This window comes from Anarrhichthys ocellatus, unplaced genomic scaffold (genome assembly GCF_004355925.1).
Source record: "Anarrhichthys ocellatus isolate YVR2014 unplaced genomic scaffold, GSC_Weel_1.0 scaffold2, whole genome shotgun sequence".
Taxonomy (NCBI): domain Eukaryota; kingdom Metazoa; phylum Chordata; class Actinopteri; order Perciformes; family Anarhichadidae; genus Anarrhichthys; species Anarrhichthys ocellatus.
Window position 1 is genome coordinate 11,190,454 of NW_022280032.1, and position 25,721 is coordinate 11,216,174.

Consider the following 25,721-nt stretch of genomic DNA (forward strand, 5'->3'; position numbering starts at 1 on the left):
TGTCAGTATCCACAGATTGCATTTGTTAACCATGATTCATATTGATTGATAATGTGTTGAAATTGATAAAAAAAAAAGTAAAAAGAGCTATAAGTACGCTGTACATATAATAAAGTTACACTTTAAAGACCAACAAGTCTTATCCAAAAATGATGATGTCAATGTTAAAGATATTCTTGGTCCTAAAATTAGTACTTTTGCAGACGTTTCTGTCATTTTGTCATGAATTGGTATGTTGATGATGAAGTAGCAGTTCAAATAGAGGTTCTGCTTCCTCATAACTATCTTACCTTCTTAAATATCTGGGAACTCATCTGACAAAAACCAGGCTCTAATTCTACTGGACGGTGTTAAGATTCTTTGGATGAACACGGTTGATCTTGTTTTCAACATGACCCCCTTAACAAAATGTACATTGTGGGAAGAGAGTGACTTTAAGACTGTACTAGTGGTGTGGATATGTTCTCAGTTAGAGAGAAAATGTGTGAAGAATTGTGGCTCTTTTCCCATCCCCCTCTCAAACTACAAAACAAAAGGTTATATGGCGTCTTTCCTGTTTTAGTCCCAACCCTCTAGAATCGTCTTCCCCATTCTATCAGATTTGCTGAATCTTTGGACTATTTCAAGCAGCTTCGGAAAACCCACATTTATAGATAGCTGCAGGAATGAGTTAGCTGTATTCAACTTTTATTTCCAGACACGAGTCCATATAGCTATCCTTATATTAACGCTTTATTTACTTAATAAATGACTAACACAATATTTTCCGCAGTTAAGTTTTCTCTCTGTTAGTATAGTCGTAGATATTAAAGTACGGACTTATGAAGGCATTAAGTACTTGGATAGGAGTAAATGATTGCTCCCTCAATGTTTAAGCAAATGCAAAATGAAAACACGGGTAGAGAGTGTTGTTCATTTTGAATATAAAAAAAACTAACTGCATTGCAGCTGTGCTTTGTGCGTAGAAATGCACAATTGCACATTGCTATGCAATATGAACTAGGGTTTTCAGCTGTTATTTGAATATGAATGTTTTTCTAACACAGCAAAGGGTATGGACAACCTTCAATTTAACCTTAGCCATTGTGTTCGACGCAGACTAGCCTTTCTATTGTTAAAGATGCTGCATCTTATTTTTAATAAGCAAAAGGATTAAATTAAACCCCATGCAATCCAAATGAAATGGGGATTTTTGGATGCATTCAAACAAAATGTGTCTGGAAAAGATAATTTCACTTAATGGAGGCATTTAAAGAAGTTGGCTGATGCTTCTACAACTTGGATTATATCATGTGTTTTCTTTCCTTTTCTGCCGTTAAGGGGGAAACTCAACATTAACATGAATGTTACCACAGCTTCTACATTAATGATTTCATTTTTTGGTGTGGGGGGCAGGAATAGAGAGAAAGGGTAGGACATGCAGCAAACGGGGTCCGGGAATCGAACCGTGGACTCGATGCTCAGGGCCTTTTGAGCGCATGTGGTATGGGCCACTCGGCTATCAGGTCGTCCCACAATTTCATAACTTCGATAGACACACAAATAGTCAGGTTTTTATTAAATCTGAGAGGTATATGATGAGGCATATTAGCAGCAAATGTAATTGTTATTGTTATAATTACTTTCATAATGATACTGCATAATAATATTAGAATTGTTGTCATTTAATCTTATTTGGCTCTATTTCCATTCCTCTTCCTGTCACTATATAGAGTTCCTTCAGTCTGAGGTTGGGGCTGGTGTGAGCTGTCAGATTTGCGGGTGATATCTCAATTAAGCAAAATAGGAAAATCTATTGTTTATGGGGGTGTGAAAGGGTATTTCCAAGCCGCAGGCTTTAAAATGGGAACAAGAATGTGTTCGGTCAGCCTGAACAGCGCAGGAGGATTTTGGGGAGGACTCCTCCTTTGTGACACATGCAGCATAGACATAATGAATTATATTATAATTACAAAGCACAGTCTGTAGAAGTGGACAATATAGATATTTGGCCAGGGGGTGGAGTGTGCTGCTCCATAGAGACTGGGCCACTCCAGACTGCATTTCTATTCAGATCACTCTAACTTAGACAAATCTCAATATGAATGAATGGGGCTTTGTTTGGAAAATAAAAACGTTTGAACAAGGACGCATCATCGTCTCATATGCTAAGGGTACATAAGCAATTTTACACATCTGAAAGAGACATTTAGCTGTCAATGTTTTACTTTTTTGACAAAAAATACAAGCATGTACAATACTCATTCAATCACTAGATGTTTGTAGGCAGGAGTATGTTACACCAGATAACAGTGGTTTATCTGGAAGAGGGTGCTATGTGTGTGGTGATGGAGGAGGCAGTGTATATTGTGGAGAGATTGGGCAAAGCAGAGAAGCAGAGCGGAGTGAAGCTGGCAGTGACTGAGAAGATGAGGATTTGACGGCAAGGTGACAAAGAGTTCAAACAAAATGAGGCTTGTAGATTAGCAGCACTCCCCTCTGTGACAGGTGTCATCTCTTGGGGCAGTCTGTCACTCTGCCTGCTGCCACTCTTTATATAATATGAGGAGAGACACACAGAGAGATAGGAGGAGAGGCAGCACACACTTGCACGTCACAAGGCACGGCCTAGCCTTCTCTACCTGCCAGTAACCAAGATTAAAGCCTAAGTGGCAGAGGGAGAGCGGGGGATCAGAAGTCGAGCAAACATTTATTTACCTCGCTGGTCATTTTGTTTTAACGATTTCATCACAACCAGAAACTTCACAATAAAAGTCAATGTAAAATCACTTAGCAAGGGGCACTACATTACAATAGAGAAACATTAAAGTCCATGATCACTCTTTGACGTTGCAGTTTGAGGGTATGTCATTCAGTCAATTCTAATTGCTTTACATGTTTATGCCCTTATGTCTGTGTCACATTAATCAATCACTGTCCTATCCCTGGCCATTGTTGGAAATCAGTGAGTAGGAATGTTTCGTGGTAGTATTCGATTTTTATATCATTTTTGTATTAATGCAATGAAATGCCTTCCTGACAAGGTATGTATTGAATTAGCTGAATTTACCAAAACCGGATTTGACCATCTGATTTATTTTATCCATATAGGTATATATACGTATCTATTATACATATTATATACATACATATAATATTATATATGTATATAATATACATATTATATATATTATACATACATATAATATTATATATGTATATAATATACATATTATATATATTATACATACTATATACATATATTTATATATATTATACATATTATATACATATATATATTATACATATATTATACATATATTATATATATAACATTATATATATATTATAGGGTTACTTACTAGTAAACATTTACTGCCACGCAGGAGAGATAACCCGGAGAGAGAGAGCGAGAGAGAGAGACACTCTTTTGTAAAGAGTCGGTGAGTTTTGCCCACACCCTTAACAAGTCTGTGATACAGGAAGGTATTAACTAAAGCTCGGAGGGAGCTAGCTCACATCATCTTGCTGACATGCAGGCTGAGACCTGCTGCTCTCTGCCCAGGACTCCAGCCATCTGCTCCACAGATTGCACTGAAACACACACAGCAAGTGCTGCTGCAACCCCTCTGGGTGAGAGAGTCACCAGAGGGTCAGCTTCAGGACTTTCTCCCTTATATGTTTTGACTGCTCTTACTTGCTTATGCTGATTAGGGTCACCAAGCAACCCGACTAATAATCTTATAATCTGCACTGAACTGAGGATCTACAGTATTTCTAACAGGCAGCGTGAGAGACTGCACAAAAAGAGGGAACGAGAAAAGAAGAAAATAGCAGGAGAAGTATTCTGATGTTTGCCTTTGACAGATGAGGGATGCCCCCTGTTGACTTTGTCAGGGAAGCTAGAACCAGGGGTAGAGAGAGTAAAACCAGAGAGCAGCGGTGATTGCAAATTGTGAAGAAAAATAACCAGAGTGACAGCATTCTTACAACCACAATGGTAGGAAAGGGGTCCCTGAGATTATATGGACAAAGAAAAGACTCGGACTAAAAATTCAGATGGCCAATACACATTAAGGTTTTAAAATATTCATTGCACAGGTTGGAAGGGATAGAAGGTTATGTGAGTATTTGGCGTCCTCCCGAATGAAAAACTCTCTCTGAATAACAATCAGGTTGCATAGCATCAGACGTATAATGAAAACGAAGATGAGTGGTAGCTGGTTATAGCTACATAGGGCAATTTTCTGAAGCCCGTAAAAGAATAAAATATAAATTTATTGACCCAACAATTCTAAGTTAGAAACAAAATAAGGCATACAATTGAACTATTATTTTGGATTCTCTTTAATTCAGAAATGTTTTTTGCTTAAATTAAGTTCCTGATAAAACAATTTCACACACTTGCAGCATGACGGCATCTGTGCCCTGCGCATTGAAAAACAAGTCACATGCCTCGCAGTGCCTCTCTGGTCTGTGAACCAGTGTCCGTTGGGGAAATCAACCACCCTGGGCACAGTTGTGCTGGAGTGAGTAATGAGGCAGGCTTTCCACGATGGCTGATAGAAGCTCCCATTAACAGCCATGCTTCAGGGTATTCTCTGTCTCTGTGTTGTGGAATGGAAATGAGATCTGATAGAACCATGTATAATTTGTTGTCATATCAAAGTGACACTTATTAGCTTTATTTCCTTATCATTGTTACATCTACAGTACCTCTGGGTAAATATTTCAGTAGATCAGACTGCTGCTAGCATGCTTTTGTTATGTGCCTTCAAGTATAGAAGTAGTCAGTATAAGTTTAATTTATTGCAATTCTGTAACAACTGGTTAAAGAGATGTGTGTCTTCTGTTGATGTGCTTTCAAACTGAATACAATGAAGTACTGTACCCCATAAATAGATTTTCTGAAAGCTCATATCCAACGTCTCTGTTGGCTCTAAAGGAATAGTTTGGGCATTTTCATCCTTCTGAGAGCAAACATCGCTGTCATTTTTCTCATACGTGTGTCATTTCTTTTCATGGCTGAGGTTGATAATCTTATTAGGAATATCATCCTGCAGTATGTAAAAGTTGTGTTGATGTATTGTATTCATCAGTCTGCATTCTCACACATATACCTTTGCTCGTGCAGAAAGACACACCAGCAAACGCACACATTTTCCCATTAATCTCACAGCTATCCTGAAGTGGATTATTTTGAATTTATCCAACAGCCCTCTTCATATCTGTGTGAATTTGAATTGGGATATTGGGAGATGGACCGCTATCAGAGCAGAATTATTTTCCCAACTCCAACAGAGGACTGAGCATTGGAGGGCTATATTTTGCCATTGCATCTATAGATGTGCAGCATTATAACTCATGAGTGGCACCTCATTTCACACAGCCTAATGGCTTGACACTGAGATCACACTGGGGATCCAGGCAGGGGAGCTTCCCTTCATTTTTTTTGGTCTAAGTTTTATGAGACACAGGGATTAGGGTTGATTGAAAGTCACAGTGAGCTGCTGCACACCACTGCAGTACGTATACGATTTTTAACTTTCCTCATTGACAACTTAATTTTATCTGCCAACGTTATATCACTTTGATTTATGTTTTTTTTTTTTACAAATTCAGCAGGCTCAATTTGCTGTGCTGAGTAAAAAGTCAAAGATAAGTTCAGATTTGGGTCTTTATGCTTCCCCCCAAAAAAATAGAATCACCGCAGACTGCAGCAGCTGTGTGATATTTAACTGATTTAGATAGAGCAAAGCAGTCTCTGAGGCACAGTGAACTTATCTTACCCGCCTGGATGTGACAGACAGCGTGGCCCTCCAGCTTAGTTGTCATACAACGGCGACCAGTCAGAGCTCGTCAGGTTGCATGATTGTATAATTGTGTTGTGACACCTTGAACCTGCCGGTGGTATATAACCATGCTCATTTTCTGATAGCACACCGTGGGTCGTTGGAATCCGAGGTATGATGGGTGTAATTTGTGCCTCCAACGGCAGAGTGAAAGGAGCGGGTCATCAGCAGGATAAATACAAATTAAAATTGATGCAGGTCTCATTTCTGCTTGACCAGTTTGTGTTGGGAAGCTGCAGAGAGCTGGGAATGGTGCACTTGCTATTTGGTCTTCCATTTCAATTCAGGGCCTGAAGGCAAAAACTCCAAATAAAATGTACCTGCCCAAAGATGTGCTGCAGTATCACAGGCTTGATAATATAGCTCGGCTACGGCTGCTTTTATAACTCACAAACTCAAAGTTATGCCTCCATGATCATATTAAGTTTGTAACCTCTAAGTTCATGTCAAAGCGGTTCCCAAAAGTAAATATTATTGAGGAAAACAGAAAATAAAAGAACAGAGGCGCAGAGATAGATTTTTGATATTTTTCCAATATCAGTATAAAGATTGGACATTGGACACTATAAATGAAAAGCTAGTGATTTGTGAAACAACGTGTGAGTGACAGCTTCATTTTGATTTCTGTATTAGCTGTTTGTTGCTGTCTCTTGCTGTCTCTGGGTGTATGTGCGCCTGAGTGTGTTCTGGTGTGTGTCGTACGTCCAGCTGAGCCAAAGAGGCATCCTTCTGAACTCCTGTCACAGCTTCTCTGACTGCGAGTTCAAGAGCTCTTCATTACAGCCTCTGCGCATCTGAGGGAAAGAGAAACAATGCTTAGAGCTCAATGCACATAACCTTTCCATTCAATCAGCAGTTCAAACTGTCTCCCACTACTGCAAATCATTCTGTTTCTAGCTAGTCAAGTGCACCACTGAGTCAAAAAAGCCTCCCATCAAAAATGGATGAAAATATCTTTTACTGTATTGACCAACAGACAGGAACCTAAATGATCATCTCTGGAATAAAGCTGCCATTTTTGTGTGATCATAAGGAGATATTAAAATTCTGATTGAAAATGGTAATCACAACATTTTAACCAGCATGCCTATGCGTTATCGATCACGGTCTGTGAAATATGTATATTTATGAAAATAAGTGGTAAATCCAGCCAGTGCAATGCCGACGTCAAACAAAGGCTCTTCAGTGATATTTTATACAAATCCACTGATATAATAATTATACTATTCCCAGTCTTTAGTGGAGGTTGATTGTTCTTGCTGTGAGCTAACACACTTAATTGTAGTATGCAAATGAGAGCAATTACAAAGCTTTTAGGTGAAGAGATGACAGCTGAGGTTGGTTTTATTGGAGGCCTCACCCAAACAGTTGCCATGGAAACCACATAGAATAACACAACTGTCAAGCGGATATAATCTCACGATATGTCCAGACATTGCCTCTGCTCTACTTTTTTGTGTCACGAACTGATCCATATGAAAAAAAAAGGAGATTCTTTGATTACTTAACAAATTGTCAATTCGTGGTGTGCAAAAGGAAAAGAGGGTTCGTTTGACACGAGGAAATGTTGGAATGGATTCAAATCTCCAAACCAAAGTCTTCATAACAATGTAAAATATGCTCGCACACATGGCCAAAATTCTTTGAGGTTTTTACAGTGTCAAAATGTAGTTGTTTATTTGAGGGAAGATATTTTCTATTGTGCTCATTCAGCACACAGATCTGTTTGTATTGTGAAGTCTATGGCTTAAACAAAGAGGTATCCTTTTTACATTTGATTTATTAACACACGATAGGTTATAGGGAACTATGGAGCAAAGGGACTTTTACACAAAAACGGAACATTATTATTTAGGTGAGTGGTTATTGTCAGTGGCATTGCCAACTAACCTTTTCAGACGGCTGATCACATGACAGTTCTAATGATGCCGTTGATGATCGTCACTACCTTTCAAATTAAAATCATCATGGTCCTTTTCTTTAATGTATTATTTGTTGAAAAAAAAATATCTACATCTTCCTTTTCATGGAGTTGCACAGTTTTTAAATGATATACTTTTTTAGTACATTTTTTATACTATTTGGACTTTATCAGACCAACACTGGAAACTCACTGTTCCATCTTTGTTTATCCCAAATTACAGCAAATGACACAATCACTGACATTGACATGCAAAACTAAAAGTTGCGGTCTAAATTTGGTCAAATTTTCTACAACAATCTATATTACAATTACTCATGTGCAGGCTTTCATGAATTAAATATGAGTTGTGTCTGAGAGTGAGATGTTATAGAGGTAAATGACAAGAGGCAGCATGTAATTGAGCTGGTGGCAACATGGGCCTACTGAACTAATCCCTGACTCGGTCATGTGACGGGCTGTGCACCAATGGCGGGAGCTCTTTTCACCACAAAGCCAGGGCAGCTGGGAAAATTGATTTCTCATCTGAGCTGTATTTGATAGCTTTTGAAATCAAAAATTGAAATTAACTAACCTACGCCCCATCATTACAAAAGAGCAAATTAAACCGTGCAGCAGCAGCTCCTCCGAGCTCTGGAAGCCTGTGAAGGAGAGAACGATGCGAGCTCTCCCCAGCCCGTGACTCTCACGCTTTCAGCCCAGTATAATATTCAAAGCAATAAATAAAATGTGGTCTGTTGTCTAATAATAATGTGTACTGTAAACTGTTTAACTATTTTAATATCTAATTTACAGCATATTTAACAGCACAACTTTTTTATGAAAATCATTTTGTTATGTAGTTTGTGCATGCCATCCTCTTTAAATGGTTTCTGCTAATTTAATAATTTGCAATTATTTTGATTTATAATGCAAAACAATAACAATTTATATTCAATACAAATATAATATAAACAATCAGCAGAAAGAGTAAATATTTTAAGTGCACTAACTAAACTTTATAGCTTCAGTAGATTAGTTCTCCAAATGTACAGACTGAGTCTTGGTAAATAAAATAAACCGTTATTGAGATTTTTGTTGAATAAAATAAAAAGCTGTATTTACTTGTACTGGGAAGTTAATATTTTTCTTTAAATTCAAATATTTTTAAATTATTTAATATTAAAATATTTTCCCAGTACAAGTACTACTCCCACTATTTGCCAAGATATAATAACTATGAGTGACTAATTTAAAATTCATTATTAGAACAATGCAAACGACAATTTAACAAGCATTTAGGAGGACATTTTCTTTGTGGGAGTGAGTGAAAGTGGACAAGACGTGAAGTGAAACAAGGTAGCTGGTTGCGTTGACAAACGACATGCTGAAACAGATGTTCCTGCAGGTGGACATGAAGATCAATAGGCAGTGGAGAGCAGCTAGATAGTTACCTGAGCTGCTAGAACTTGTAGCAGATGTTAAACAGACTGATGCCCCGGAAGGCTGATCAATGGACAGGAGGCAGATGGAGGAGAACATGGAGGAGTGCCGGGAGGCGCCGTTAGCAGAGAGAAACTAAAATAATAAAATAATGGGAGTCACATTTGATATGTAGATGGGCGCCTGTCCACAGCGTTAACCCATCAACACAAAAATAATAGGCTTCAACTTTGGGGAAACTTCCACTTCAGCCAAAACTCAGCTCCCTTCATAGACTTCTATGTCGTCCTAATTACTGGTGAATATACCCCATCAAAGTCAGGATCCTGTAAAGCTGATTATTTGTGCCGTATCATAATTCCAAACAGGTAGGTTAGGGCACCGTGACGACCATTATCAGGCATGAGAAACGACAGATTCAGCAGTTTCTTCTGGGCAAAAAACTTGCCTAATTAGCAGTGGTAAGAGGCAGTGTCAGGCTGCGATCTAACAGACTATCACCTTTACCTCCCATTAGTGAATTAAATACACATTGAAAATCCCAAAGCATCTCTTGGCCCTCGCTACCAGGTATAACTAGTGCATTATCAATCTTACTTCACCAGCACATATGACAAAAATGGCCGATTTGCAATGTTTGTCGTGGAACATATGTTTGAGGTATTTTGCAAATACAAATACCAAGAAATATAATTCTAAATATTCATTTGACAGCTTGAGCACATAAATTACATTTAGTGAACGACACAATGCTCATCATGCAGTGAAAAATGAAATGGCAGTGCACTAGATTTATAGTTAGAAGCAACGTCTCTCTCTCTGTTCTTTCCCCCTATTACCATACACCTGCACAAGCACACACACAGACCCACAGAAGCACACACATAAGCTTGCACACGCACGCACAGATCTTCTGACATCCAGTGTCCCAGTGGCCTTGCTGTCCGAGAAGCAACTTGAACTAGGCGATAACCTGATAGACTTTATCTTGTCTTCCCTGGGTCTCAGTGAAGCCTGAAGAAGACACTTCAACTGCACAGCATCCCCCCAGAGTCCTAACCTTCCCCTCATCTCTCCTCGCCACCATCGGTGCCTGAAAGCTGTCAGCGGCCTGTTGCTTATTGATGTTTCTGCATGTTTTATGTCTCCCTGAGATATGATGGCCCTGACACAGTGCTGATTTCAATCAGCTTGCCACATACCGCAGAGAATGACAGCTGGGTAAAGTAAGAAGGACAAAAAAAAAAAAAAGGAAAGAATTGGTGGGGATGTCATTGGCTCAGATCAGCTCCGGCCTTGTCTCTGACCGGGGATTCTCCTCCCTTCTAATGAAAATGTTTCATTCACATCTCACATCTCATGCCTCCCTCGCTGATGAATTCAATAGAAGAAAAAAGAGAAACGAATAGTGAGGGAAAGAAATTCAGCTTTTGTCGAGATTGGAGAGGCAAGAAGAGAGGATGACCCCTGAGCCAAAGGTTTTGACACTGCATCAATCCCTTTAGGGGTGAGGCCTGCTGGACCAGCTCTGGCTGAAGATTACTTCAGCACATCTGAGGGATGGCTGCTCTATCTATTTCACACATTCTATGCAGAGGAGAGCCTTGTATGCTTTGGATCCTGAGCTGCCCAGTAAATTAGGTCTGAGATCATTCCATGGAATGAGGGGAGCTATCCGGGGCAATTCAACTCCAAACCATTGACAGAGAGCTTACCGAATCCCTGAAAAAAAAGGGAGACACATCTAGTCCCTTATTCTCTTTATGATACCAACTAGAATGTACCGTGGGTAATCCCAATAAGGCTCTTTACTTGCAAATTCAAGTATATGCACACATGTACCGATAAGACGCTCCCACGCAGCTTTCTCACATACGTGTTATTGACAAGCATATCACATCTATTCAGCTAGCTGCGCTTTTGTCCCTATCTGAAGTAATATTTACTTATTACGGGGTGAGGAGCTAAATATGATGTGGAGATAATTGTAAATTCTCATCAGCATTTCAGACTGTTGGGCGGGTTCGAAACCGTCTCGGCATCAGACAAACTGTACTGTTGTATTTTATGTTAGCCAGAACGTTTATGTATATTTTTTAAAGATAACAAAATATTCCTTCAACATTTTTTGTTGATTCCTAAATGATTCCATATGTTCACTAACAGCACTGCTTTGTATAACTGTTTAATATTGAGGCTTTGTTGTGGTTTTCTTGCCTGTTTTCCGCAGCGTTATCTCAGACTTTAGCTTAATCTAAACTGGGCATTAAAGTAGAAAAAAAATCTCCAAGATCTCATCGTCTTTTCAAACTTGTGTTTGTCTGAATCTGATAAAGCAAAAAAGTATTCATTATTTATCTTCTGTTTTCATTGAGAGATATCAAATTAATAGCTCTAGTCTGGGGACTTTACTTTGAGTGTGCAGTCATACACTTTCGGTTTTTTTATAGAACACAATTACTGCGGCCATAATGAGATTCAAAACAAAGACTAAATTAGCTGTCATTAAATTATTTCAATTTCCGTACCCTAATAGAAGATTGTGACAGGTGTCATAGTTGCCGTTATGTTTGGCTTCGCAACATGTTATAATGGATAATTGATCCATCAAAAAACATCAAGCTAAGGCAATAACTGGCTTGAGACTAGCGTACTGAACATGCAGAAAATCGAATTTAACCCCGTGTTGACTAAGACACTCCCTTGCTCTGTCGATCAAGCATGTCTCTCCTTGACAGCTCTGTTCGCATGTTGTTAAATAATCTAAAGGGAAAAAAGAAACATGAAAGAAAAAGCAGTCTCAGAGGAACTGTCACAGAGAAAGGAGAATGCCATGGGGGGCGAGGAATGCCTTCAGTCGCACCGCTTTTCACATTTTAATTTCAGTCTGCGGGACTGACTCATGGTAGCGCCTGAGTGAGTGGGTCCTGGGAGTCAGGGCTCGGGCTGACCCCTGAGCATAGACAAGCCCAGAGAGATGTCAGCTGAGAGCTCCTGAGGATCACCAGGCTGCCAAGCGCTTTGAAAGCTGCTGCCAATTCAGCCTAAGTTTCAGCTGAATGGTCGCCACAGAGAAGGGGAGCGACAGCAATAAAAACAGGTTGCAAAAGGAAGAGAATTTGCTTTCAAAATGTATTTGGCCTTTGACCTTGCATCCAACCCTGTGGCCTCTGTCTTTGAAGCTGAGCATATTTTTTGAGAGACATTGAAAGAGGGGAGGGTTTTAGGGGTGGACTTGGGGCCTGTCAGTATAAATATATTAATAATCTGACAGCTTCATCTGCTTTTGAGGGCTAGACTTGACAGCTTCACAATGGCCTGCGCTGTAGTCCTTCTCGTACATGTCTAGCTTTCCTGTCTGAACAACACAGAGAGTTTATTAAGACATCACACTCCTGTGAAGTATTGATTTTACACCAGTCTCTGTCACTTACTGTATCAGCCCAAGCAGGAGCTCCAAAATAAACTATGACAGCTGCATGTAACCTGCTGAATATGTTTGAGCGAACTGCTCAGTTCAGGTAAATGTGTTTTTTATTTTGTTGTACATCTTTAATCAAATATCGCCTGACCAAGTTCCGTGATCAAACATGAATACATAACAGAAAAATGTTTTGATTTTTTTTTTTCTTTTAAAGTGAAAATTCACATTTTTTGACAGTGACAAATAAAGGAGAAACGCATTAGAGGGGAGGTTGTTGCAATTAAGTTTCTGCAGTTCAGGAAAAAGAAGCGAATGCTATCTTGAACAAAGGAGGGGGATGTGCATCTGCCTGTGGAAACGCGCCCCGCCTCTCAGACAGTGTGTCTGTCCATGGAGAGACAGAGGGAGAGAGGGGTCAGAGGGAGCACAGGTAATTGAGGTGTCCCCTCCCCTCCCTTTTTTTCCAGGGCTTCTCACCCCATCCTTTCACCCCCCACCCTATCCACACAGCGGGCACAATTACGCTCCCCATCACCCCACCAGCTGGCCCCCGTGATCCCACACTTCTTACTAAACGCGACTCCATCGGCCCTTTTCCTCTTAACCTCTCAGCACCCGCTCCCGGGGAATGGTAAGGCTGCACACAAAACTGGGGGGAAAAGAACTCAGACAGTTCTACTTCTTTTAATACTTTGCAAAAACAGAAAAAAATTGAGAAGTTGAGTTAAATGCAGGTTGCGTATTGAGAATTAAACTGGCTTTGTGGCAGTTGTACTGAGGCATCTCTGAGCAGGAACCTAAAGACATATAGCAGCTCTGAAAAATGATTGAACTGTACAACTCTATCGAAGTAAAATGCAAATAGGAGGCTGTGGAGTAAAATAATGTCATAGACTGCTAAATGTTGTGATAATTAAATTTACACTTTAAATGTAGGTATAAATTTGAAGAATAAATTCTACTTTCAATGAGGAATAGCTTATCCAACATCCATTACACCAATGATTTAAATCAAAATGTAATAGCTATCAACATGTATGTTAATTGGGTGGCTTGAAATAGATTTCAACACCCGAGTGTCAGTCTGATCATATCTCTCGAAACACGCTCAGAGTGTCTCTTGATAGACGGTGTTTTCACTCCATCCCTTCACATTAATGAGTGGGAAGGCTCTCCTGTGCTTTAATACCTGAAATAATACCATATGGTAAAATGTAAACAACATCTGCATATTCATGTCATAACTTCATCTGTTTAATTAGTTCCAGCAAAGCAGTTTACCCTCTGAGGCCCTCCCTGTCAGAGCAGTGATGGCAGAGCCGTGCCCTGCTGTCGGTCCTGACAGTCCTCCATTGTTCAGTTGATGCTCCTGCCCTGTCTGTTTAATGCCAGGTGCATCTTTACAGGCCACGGATCAGGTGAAGCGAGTTAGGGAGCTTCTTTCACAATAATACCGAACCTGACACATCCCTCTTTAGCAAGGAGACCTACCAATTATTTCAGGATATTCTATTATATGTAAACACAGCTTGGTTGAAAGCCAAACTTTCACTGAATGACACCATCTCTGACGTGCATCAGCCACCGTAAACATCAATATGTGTGCTTTTTACTCTAGACAACCATATTGTCAGATAGAATGTGATACGTACAGTTCGGGTCAATCACGTGTGTAAAATAATAGCCAGATAGTGTTTAATTTTTCTATTTAAATGCTGGCCAAGTTTACACCAATCCGACAGACTCTTGCCATGAAATATAATTCACGCAGGAATATGTGGTCTTTGATATACAACACTGCTTCACATTATTTGTATGAGTGTTTCATTTGGCAATCACTATTCCTGTATGTTATGAAAACAATACTAGCAGTGCCAGAAAATTCACAATGTTTCAAATATATATATATTTCTGGACACTGTCGTACAAAGAAAGACAAAATAAAGAAAAAACAGGGCAACGTGGTATGAGAAGCCTGAGTGGGCATTCTCTAATTAAATTCTCCTTCATCAGAGGCTCGTTTGTGCACGAGCATTAATACTTTTGACCCCATGTAGCCTGAACACTAACATGCCTGAGGAAGGAAAAAGAGGAGTGAAATGAAAGAGAAAAACATGAAGGAATATCTTATTAGGGGAGTCAGGCATGTTTTGGCCCTCGTTTCTTGATGGCTGCTCTCGGTGTCGCGACCTACTGGCGTCTAGCTAATACGACAGTGTACGCCATGCCATTGTTCTCAATCAATAACTAATTATCAAAGTACTGGCTCCGACTTGTATTGTCCTCTTTGCTTGGAGGCCCTTGTTGTGGACTGAAAGACAGAAAGGGGGAAGAAAGGGGAAAGGAGGGTGGCTTTTGGCTGCACAGGGATGCTGCCGCCACAACATCCTCGCAAGCCTTTCAAGATGCACTGTGCCGTCAGTTTGAATTACCATCCCCTACTAATTGATATGAATTAGAACAGAAGAATTATTGTTGCTGCTGAATGTCATAACGATATCCTCAAAGTAATCATGGGAGACAAAAAGAGAACAGCACGAAACACACAAGCAGACCAAATAAGAAAAGACAAATTAAGCCGACTCCTGCGAGGGACTTTGCAAACGAGGCTCTAAACAATAGGGAAGGAAAATTAGACTGCTAACAATCTGTATGTTTCATTATTTCAATCTCGTTTGCAAGTATGTACCACAAATTTAACTAAACAAAAAGGATTCCTTCTCAAAAAAAACAGCATAAAGTTGTTATATTTGTGAGCCAAATCTTAATCATCAACAGGTTCAAACGCAGCACTCTAATCACTGATACAATGTCCTTTTATCACCTAGTCATTGTTCGTTGTTTTTTTACAAATGAGCTGACTGAAGTAGAGGAACCCAGTAATTTGTAGTTGTCAACACAGGGTGGATTGTGTGCTGGTGCCTGTCTGTCTCTGTGCTTTCTAATGGAGTGGCGAGTCCTGTCATCCCACGTGGCAGCACAGTTCACTTCTCCGCAGTCCTGTTGGTGCCACAGGCACCAGGACTGGGGTCCAAAGCCCCCCAGGAGCCCAGGGGGTGGCTGGTGCCCCAGTGGCAGGCAGGGGTCAGCCTAGTAAAAGTGCAGCACTCAGGACAGTTGAGTCTAATCCCACAGCAAGACCATGGCAGCTGGAGCGGCCCGGCCCGTTCCGTTCAGCCTGCGTAATGATATCACTTGCACTGGATCTGATGTCTGACCTCATTACCAGAGTTTAATTGCGTTGCTAACAGACTTTCAGTTCTTCTTTTCTCTGGCCTCTTTCTGTTTTTGATAGCACTCCAAAAGAATGTCTCTGTTGCTCACAAAACTAAATTCATTTTCTACAAGTTTTTTCCTGTTTATTATGTGGTCATTAAAATTAAAATGAATAATATTGAGTCTTGGCCAAACAGGTCAAATATGATTTTTCTTTCAATTTTAAATCAGTTAAATACTGTAAAAAGAAATCTACTCATGTGATTTATTTATTTATACATGGTGTGAGAGCACATCCGCCACTTAGTGTCGGAAACCATTTTTTTTCTCCAAAATTCGAGAAAGAAATGTAAACTAAACAAAAACTTAAACATGCATGCTTTTTCTAAAAATGACATGTGGTTATTGATAGCGAAATAATTTGAAATATAAAAGAGTATTAAACCAGCAGCTCATTAACACCTTTTAAATATACCTGGACCATATCACATTGTATTTACTACAGATGAGTGTGAAAAAGCTTCATTACATATGTAAATGATGATGGTGTTGTTCACACTTTTAATTGGGTAATAATTTGAATTCATTGTTTTACTTCAATCCACAGTTATAAGCAAGGATTTGGAAGACAATTTTACCTTCAGATTTTTAGACTGATTTATGTAAAGCCACATGTTCTGGATAACTAAAGAGGATTGGGCATTCCGTCTCAGGGGAAATGTTTCTTTTCTATTTCTGCAGGCTGTTTTGATGCTTTGAACCCAGAAAAGCCACCCTCTTGTTCTGAGCCGTTCTGAGCCGTGCGGCCTGAGAGCTAGCTGTAACCTGCCCTCTGCCATCAAGGAAATAACTCTTTCATGCCATGATACCACATGAAATATGAATAATGAAAACAGACAGAGTTGTGGTGTAAATAAGAAGCATGACTGGGGCTTGGTGCTGCAGATAGCGGTTCTGTTGCCTCGCTATTACCAGCTCTCTCCCTCCCACACAGCTCAAGAGGTAGTGTCATCTTAGTTTCCTACTCAGAGCCCAAGCTACGGCCCTCCGTAACCCGCACGCCCTTAGGTAGCTACCACTGGGTCATGGGGAATGGGCCACCACTGTTAATGGGGTTGCTCTTTGAAAACATCACAACACAAGTAAACAGGGGCACTCCATTGTGTATTAAGCGCAGTGAAACTTGGGAGTAAAAGTATCATGACGGGTAAAGGTTACAGTCAGAAGATATTCAAGTGTGTGTGTGTGTGTGTGTGTGTGTGTGTGTGTGTGTGTGTGCAAACAGCAGCCTGTGTACAGGTACTGTGAAAAAGATGCTGTGCTGTATTGAGAATGCCTCATTACCACCCTGCCCGTTTTCTTGGGCTCATATAGTGTAACAATGTGCCCTTGAAAACAGACCCCAATTAATTCTTTGCATTGTGGATGTGGATAGATTTTCCAATATTCTCATCATGAAAGAGCAATTATAATTCCATGATTCATATGCACACTCCATTTGAAGCAGCTATCCTCGCCCATTGTCAGTTGTCAGAGTCGAGGATAAACCATGAAAAGTCCTAATCCTGCTATGGGCAGCGGGCTTTAATGAGCAGCCTGTCTCAGGCAGAGCCATGTGATTCCATGGCTAGGGCCAGACCACAGCAACGTGGAGGTCAGCTCCTAATGGAGGGCTCCATGGCTCCCCCTCTGGAGAAGGGCGGAGCCCACTTACTTTGACCTGTTAAGTCAAGTTGCTCTCCTCTGACCCTCCCAAAGATGCCTGGATGTGGGAGATTGTCAGGAAAGCTACGGCACAAACAGCCGAGCTGCCTGCAGGCAATGAGGCTCACTAGAAATGAAAGAAGGCAAAAAAAAAGAAAACGCCAGCTTAGAACAAGAGACTGGAGCCTGTGAAAGATGTAAATTCAAAGCAAAAGCAGCAGAACTTTAACCTATGGGCTATTATGCAGCAAGTGAAACAGAGCTGCCGCTTGGAATTAGGGGACAATAGGGAGTTCAGGCCAGGGGCATTTAACCAATGGACATCTAGTGTATCAGATCCCAATCTTAACGACATCAGTGACCGAAGCTTTGCAGAAACTCTGATCTCTGGTGGCATAAAGAAAGGGTCACAGCCAGAGGGGATTAGTAAAATATATGGAGAAAAAAAGAAAAATATGAAAAAAGAAAGGATAATGAAAAGAGGTTATGAGAAACCAGGGGGAATATTATTGCTGGACTTCACCGAGATGCAGAGAGGAGGAAAAAGCTGTGCAAATAGTCATGGGATTGCAAAGTCAATAATACGTGCAATCTTCACAGACAGAAAGCTATAATCAACAAAGATCCATATTGAGGGTGAATGCCAGAGTTTTTCAAAATGTCAGTGGAGTGTGTTTGCAGAAGGGCAGGAATGACAGATGAAGAGCAGGGAGGTGAGTGGCAGGGACACGAGGACAGGCGGACTCTGTGCTGATGAGGTCCTGGACACAGAAACCAGGCAAAGTGCAGCGCCGGGCCAGGAGAGTACTCTGCCTCAGCCTGCTCCCTACAGAAAAGCCAAGAGGAGTCAGCAGTACTACTGCTATCTAATGGGAACAGTCCACTTAAAATTCATAGGTTAACAAGACAGTAGGCAGCCTGGATTGCAAAATGGCAGCAAGAGTGATTTTTTTGAAGACACTTTAAATCAACAATTTTAGCAATGATAAAATTACTATTTCCTTCCTGGTACAGTCCTATAAAATACAATGCTTTGTACTGACAGACAAAACAGAGCAACTGGGTGATTGTGAAGGAAGTGCAGTTTCTGTGAATATAAGCACTTAAGTTGAGTAATTTTAGGGATAAAGATATTTTCCATTTTCAACTCTGACAAAAATGCAATGAAATGGAGGGAGCATTTTTTTCTTTTCGATTTCTGTCTGGTAAATCCTTTTCAAATGAAATTCCTATTCTTCTTTTGAGGTCTTTTAAGTCATTATAAATGTTTTCTCTCTCTGTCTGTCTCTCTCTCCCTCTCCCTAGCTTTGGTCTTCTTGAATAAAATAAGTGCAGATTTGCTGGAAATCAGTGGCTTTTGTGTGTGGCTGCAGGAGCATGGTGAAATGTTTGGACACTAATACCCATTCATTTCGGTAGCACCACAAATAAAAGCTGCCAGCTACGCGGCTGCCGTGAAGTGGTATTCTTTGGTGCCCAGCAGGATGTCCTGTTCACATTAGCGCAGCAGGGAAAACTGGCCGGAACAGCCAGACAACTAAATCAAGACATTGTCAACTTCTGACAAAATTGCTATTGGGATGAGAACCGGTTTTAAGAGGAGTGGTCTGGTTGTATGCATGTTGCTGTGTGTGTGTTTGTAAGACAGAGAGAAACAGAGAGGGAGAGCAAGATAATGAAAGAACAAGAGAGGCATGGGGGAGATGAATCTTTTCAAAATGCAGTACATTCTGAAAAATAAGTCCTAACAGAGTAACACCATGGGGCTGACATGAATGAGGAAGTGTTGCTAGAATGGCTACGGCAGTGCTTAGATCAGGAAATAAAACCCAAGCCTCCTCAAACACTCATCTCCTGTTGTGTTCTTCCCTCAATCCATGCCAAAATGCTTCTATAGATCAATTCCACAATATGTATGTTGAGCAAGCTTTAAAATGTTGATTCGATAGAAGAAAAAACGAAAGACAATACACCTGCAATGTATTCTGAGTTTGTCATGGAGGTTCAATCCAGGCACTAGATTTTGATTCGTTTTTGGATGGCAGGGCTGTGCCCTGCAGTCATTTTGGGCCACCTAATTAACGACTGAACATAAGTCTCCTGTCTGTACATATAAACTTTACTAATCCCCCGCAAAAAAAAAAAGATCAGAGGTAAATCTTGGAGCATCTGTGCTAAACTTACACCAGGTCAGGGCAAACAGCACACATGTGACAGGATGTCATAAAGCATACTCATTTAAACACAGTCCAAGCCCTGGGCTAGATTTGCAGGTGGTCGATTGCCTGGTCTTCACAGAGGTTAGCTCTTAGGAGTGCTAAAAGCTGAAGGTCTGAAAGGAGTCCCATCATCAGAGGAGGCCTTAGTGCCAACAAGACCCAGATAATGACAACTCTGACCTCAGTTAAGTACATAACACAGCAAGAGCTCTTGGATGTGCTGCCCAGAACAATGTACGGGGAGAAGGGAAATGCTGCGCCAGGACCACAGCTGGGACATACCATGCCAGTGGGCTTGCCATTTTGATTAGGGGTAAGTAAGCCTTTTAACTTAGTTAGATTGAAAAGAAAAAAGACAGGGTGGAGTTTCTATTCATATCTTTTTGCCTTATAAAGCCTACTTGACAACACAGTGGTTCAACACTTCCCTACAATGGGGAAATGAACCATTACGGTGCATGTCAGAGGCCTAATGTGTACTGCAGATTATACATGGAGGAAAAGATTGAAATGAGGTTTGGCAGTGCCACCGTGAGGTTGCGGCTGGATTTCGTGTATCTCGAGGCATCCTGGAGTCCGTCCAGACGGCCCCTCTTTTGGAGTTCTGTGAACTGGAGATGAGAGGAGTGCTCCCTCTTTCTGCAGGCTCTAAGTTGGAGTCTTTGCTGTAGGGTTCAGTGGACCTTGAGAAAACACCAGTGAATCCGTCACCATCATCCCTCCTGGGACAAAGCTGGCTGGCCACTTCTGAAGCTCCAGTGACCCAAGGCTTGAACCCTGCTGCTCTCCATTCCCTGCCCTACGCAGCCACTGGGAATCTATGACCTCAAGTTCATCGGGAATCACACACTTGCATGGCAGCTTCAAAAGCAATGACTTGCTCTGTCATGTTTTTAAACTGCGTTGTGCCCTCCACTGGCTCTGTGCAAATTGACGAAATATTAACAATAATTTATTTTCCAGAAAGCAAAGACGTATCATGGAAACAAAGCTTTGTTGTTTATTTTTTTACACTTGAGTCTCCACATTGAAAACTTATCGTGAAAATATGAAAACAGTTGTGATTTTGTAGGAGCTTTCTTACTGCATCCAAGCCCAGATGGCTCTTAATTGGTTGGCAAAGGGAGCAAGAGGTCTTTTTTTGAGGCGTGAGTGTGTGATTGTTGCTGCTGAATTGCTGCTGTGAAAGGCTGGCTGCGTGATGTGGAGATGGAACAGTGTGAGAACAGGTCACACAATGGAGCCACCAGCCTTGCACGCGGGGGGATGTTGGGGGTGAGTGGTGTTTGTCTGTTGGGGGGGGGGGGGGGGGGGGAGAAAGGTAGCTTAAGAAGGAAAAGTGGAGGCATGTAAGGGAAGGTGGACATACAGAAAATCTACTGAGAGTGAGAAAGTCATCTTTTTTATCCAGTGACAATTCTCTGATGTACTGTAATGCTGCTCATGCACGCACAGTATTCATATCCAACACTTCATCTAATCAAGAAAACATGAACTACTGTCAAGGAACAACTTCTGATAACCTGAAATTCAGTTGAACTGACACCCTGTCATGGGGAACACTAATTTATTTACAATAATATTGGTAGTCTTCTGTTACCTCCAAAAATAAATTTGTCTAATAACATCTAAAATCATTGTCCCCTTAATACCACTACTACCACTTCCTGACAATTATTTATATTATTGCCAACAAATAAATAATCTGTACTCATACATAAAATGTTCCACAACAAATAATGACTCATATTCGTCCTAAACAGTTTAGTATGGGAAGTTCTTTCAGTAAACAACTTTTTTTCCATTTAATACAGGCTATAAACCAAATCATTCAAAGCACTATTAGTGTAAAAGAGTTCAATTGCAGTCTTCATCTTGTAACATGCAGATCATCATTATACAAACGTTCCACATTCCAAGTTCCAAAGGTTGTTGCATCTCACAGTAACTACACCAACGCTAGTCAGAATAGCTGACAGGATAAACCAGCTAGCATCATGTGTGAAGGCAAGTGAGAAGCCAGAGTTTGAAAAGTCTCCCATATCGTAGAAATACGCTGTTTAAAAGCATTTAAACAACAGTTCTGAACAAGAAGCTGTGGTTTGGAGGAAAACTGTGAGAATGTAAAATGTACAAAAAAACACACCAAATGTTGACCACAAAACTGTACACAGTGAATCACTTTGCGTACTGTTAAACTTGTATTCGCAGGAGTGGGAGTAACAAAGTAAATGTATTCTTGTTACTGTAAAAAAAAGTTGTTTTTTGTACGAGTGTGCGTCTACTTTTTAAAAAAAATCTGTAATTTTGCTTTTACTCAAGTATTTTTTTGAAAGACATGATAAACCGTGTAAGACAGAAACAAAATGTTGCCAAATCAGCAGCAGAAAAGAAGCTGCTGGTGTATCTGCAGCTGCAGGAGGACAGCGCTCCATGTCCGGAGAGGTGACGCTTCTTTAAAAGATACATGTTGAATGTGTATGCGCACTAACAGAGTGGGGTGGGTGCAAAGGGTGCATTTGGGCCAGGCCTAGCAGTTTGTGAACAGTACAAAAGATGCACCAACAATGCAATAAAAATAAGGACATTATTGTAGGTCATGTTTAAAGTAAACTATCTCGGCAAAGGAATTACCGTCAACAAGGTGAAAATCTCTGTCACAGTTGTAACTGAAGAGCAGCCAATCAGCTCAAAATGTTGAAAACATGAAAACATTTGAGAAGCACAGTGGGACAGAGAAGTGGACTGGTCATATTATGCATTGAGAATGAATGAGAGATTGAACCTAAGAGCAGTTTGTGGAGGACTTTGTAGTGCACGAGGCTCAGATCCCGGGTTCAGACAGAAAATAATGTATTGTTGGTTTGGACGTCAGGCCCTTGTGGTGTGATGTACTACCACCAGCCGCCATATGTTGAATGTTAATGCAATATATTTTGTAGCCTAAAGAAGTTTTTTTTGTAAATGTAATTGTTCTTTCATATATCGTATACAATTCTGTCTTAATAACCACCTTTTAAAATCTGATAATGTAACGCAGTAACATTTACTCAGTGAACATTTTAACTGACCTACTTTTTTTTATCCAAGTACATTTTTACACAAACAGTACTTTTACTTTAGTGAAATATTCAAGGAAGCTTTCCATCCCTGTATATTCTACATAGTAAACTCAAATAACTTCACCTTACTTTAACACACTGCTGCCCCCCCACACCTGCATTATTACCATGTGCCTTGTGGGTAATATATATTTAACAAAGCGATCTTTGCATAATAAAACACTGCAGGTCTTCAGGCTCTGAGAGAAGAGATACAACCAGGAAGGATGGAGACCTAACACTTGTGCAACACCATCTAACAGGATGTCTTCATGAGCAAGGAGCAAAATTAAGCTGTGTCAAAATGGCAGGCCATGGGAGAGGTTGTGGTAGACATCAAATCAACAGCAGTCCAATACAGGATCCCATTATCAATGACACTATATGGGTGCCCCCCGGCCAAAAGTCCCCTGTACTGCAGAACTTAAGGTGTTGCTTGATTCATTAGTGCCTGTGTCTGAGCCGAGGTGATGGCTCCCTCATTGTCCTGAGAGGGGTGAAAACTGGAATGTCTTTTCTTCCTGTCAACACTATGTCACTTTAATTTCTTTTACTGACGCCCAGTCTTGACACCTGGAAAGGTTTGACCGAGCATGGTAGCAAGGGATCATAGGAGAGTCCTATTTAAAGCGAGTGGTTGACACTGTTGACATTTCATTCTCCTTCTTCCTTGCAGCCTCACCTTTTCTTGTAAGAATAGAAAAATGCATCGCATTAAAAAGGTAGATAAGTTGCTCATTGTTTGAAAGAGCAGATAATGATCAGTCATAACTGAGATGTTCTCTAAAAATTTGGCAAGACACGGACACTATCATCTGCACGTTTGAAACTGATCACAGATGGCCAGGGGAGGGTCTCTAGATATTAAAATAACTTGCAGTAATTTAAATTAAAGATGCAATCTCACTCGCGCTATTAATAACATGACTCAGGGCAGACTTATTCAGGCAATTTCATTGATTAAAATACACTGAACTCACAGCTAAACAAAAATGTTAAAAGAATGATTGTATTGCGCATTATTGTCTCGTATTTGTGTTGAAGCATTTACAGTATGAAGTCACCCATAATACACTGTTAGAATATAATAGCTGTCAATGGATGAATGCACAGTGCTAATAATGTAATGTGCCCCTCCCTAAGGGAGCTGATCTCCTCATCTGGGTCATGGCGAGTATTAAAAGGGTTAAGGGTGCACAGTAAATTTATTGTGGGTCTTCCCGCACCAATGGGACAGAGCACTAATGGATGACCTTGGGGTTTGGCTGTTCCAGACTTGAGGAGATCATGTCTCACCACCTCCCTACCCACCAGGATGACCCCGGCCCTCTCTGCCCCTGGCCTCAACCTTTAACTCACTGATCTTTGACCAAATTATTAAGCAGACACCTGCTTTCCGGTGTATGGTCAGAGTGGGGGGAGGACTCGCTGTGGGTACTCTAATTTGATGTAGATGTGTGGTGCGACAGTATCCATCTCACTGAGGATAAACCCATCTGTTAGACTTCCCAGCAGTGTGACTTTCACTGATGCCTGCATGCAGTGTAATCATTTTACTGTTTACACTGGTGTAATATAACTTTAGAATTGCATTAGCCTTGATAATCTAATCTAAATCTAACATTGTCGTTTGAAATCAAACAAATACCATTGATTTATGGCCACATTATCCCCACACTTCTGCATATTACTTATAAGGACAGGTCCCTGAGTGAGGAGGCATGTATTTGCAGGAGGTGAACTTGGGCCCTACGGCAGTTGGCTCTGGTGAACATAATAGTTTAATTTGACATTTGTACAATGTCCTATAACTTTCAGGTACAGTTCTCCAGAGCAGTAACCTACAGCAATTACCAGTTTTTGATAACAAATGAGAAGCTCAATCCAACTTATTTGTTCATTTATGCAACTCATATATTCGTTTGTGCATTCAAAAAAGAAAAAGAAAAAAAAGGATCTTTCTTTAATTCAAATTATAACCATGTCATTTTTCTAATACTCCTTTTCCTCTCTCACATCTTCATGCCACACACATGCACTCACTAACCCTGAAAGTGGAGGCGGGACAGAGAATGTTGCCATTATATCAACTGTAAAATATAGTCCACCGTCAAGGGCACTAAGGTACAGGGACCAGCCCCAAAGACTGCTATGGACCTCGGGGACTAGTATGTGTCAAACTTGAGGAAAAAAAGGAGCGAGAGAAAAAAAATTGCTGCCATTAAGGTATAGCTTGAAAATGACACTGACCTAGGTTTGCCATCTTGCATTGTCCCGCCATCTGCACAAATGTGAACTTTGCCTTTAAATCGTAGCTTCTCAATTAACATGTCCAGCTGGGTGGAGAATTTCGTCAGCTCCCTAATATCATTACTGCCACACCAGGCTGTGATATAAATATTAAAAAAGTGCCCAGAGCTCTTTGGTGGCTATATGTGAGAGCTTCTGCTTATTGGGTTATAATGAAGTGCACCTACATAACAGGGTAAACGTAGAAAAACGTGTTCTTATTAGGGCTCCGGCAGACTGCAAGAGCGAAAGGATAAATGTCTTGGACCACTTTTCTTTGTAAGTTCTTATTGTCTTCTACTCATGGGGGATCTTAGACACGAGGTAGCACCTACATGGCAAAACAACACATTCTCCAATGCTCCACAACAGCTCAAGCCTCTTCGAGATATTCTAGTGGTCGCAGACAAAGAGGGTTTAGAAAGCATCAAGTCTTCTTCCAAAATGCAAGCTGTGTGGTCTTTGTGATAGCCCCATTACAGCATGAAGGACTCTTACTTTAGGCTGTATGTCTGTGTGTGTCTGTCTGTGTTTGCTTGTATGGATAACTGTACTTTCCAGAAAAAGAGATCTTAAGAGGAAGTCTTTGAATGT

The 25,721-nt window shown here is 40.6% G+C and overlaps 1 long non-coding RNA gene across 1 annotated transcript; it reads right to left on the bottom strand.

Annotated features, from left to right (window-relative positions):
* Window positions 1–4,308: 4,308 nt before the first annotated feature.
* Window positions 4,309–21,019, bottom strand: LOC116394930 (uncharacterized). The gene is made up of 2 exons (XR_004213488.1): window positions 9,186–21,019; window positions 4,309–6,625 (listed from the first exon to the last, which is right to left on the bottom strand). It is a non-coding gene; the product is annotated as an uncharacterized LOC116394930 (long non-coding RNA).
* Between the last annotated feature and the right edge of the window lie 4,702 nt (window positions 21,020–25,721).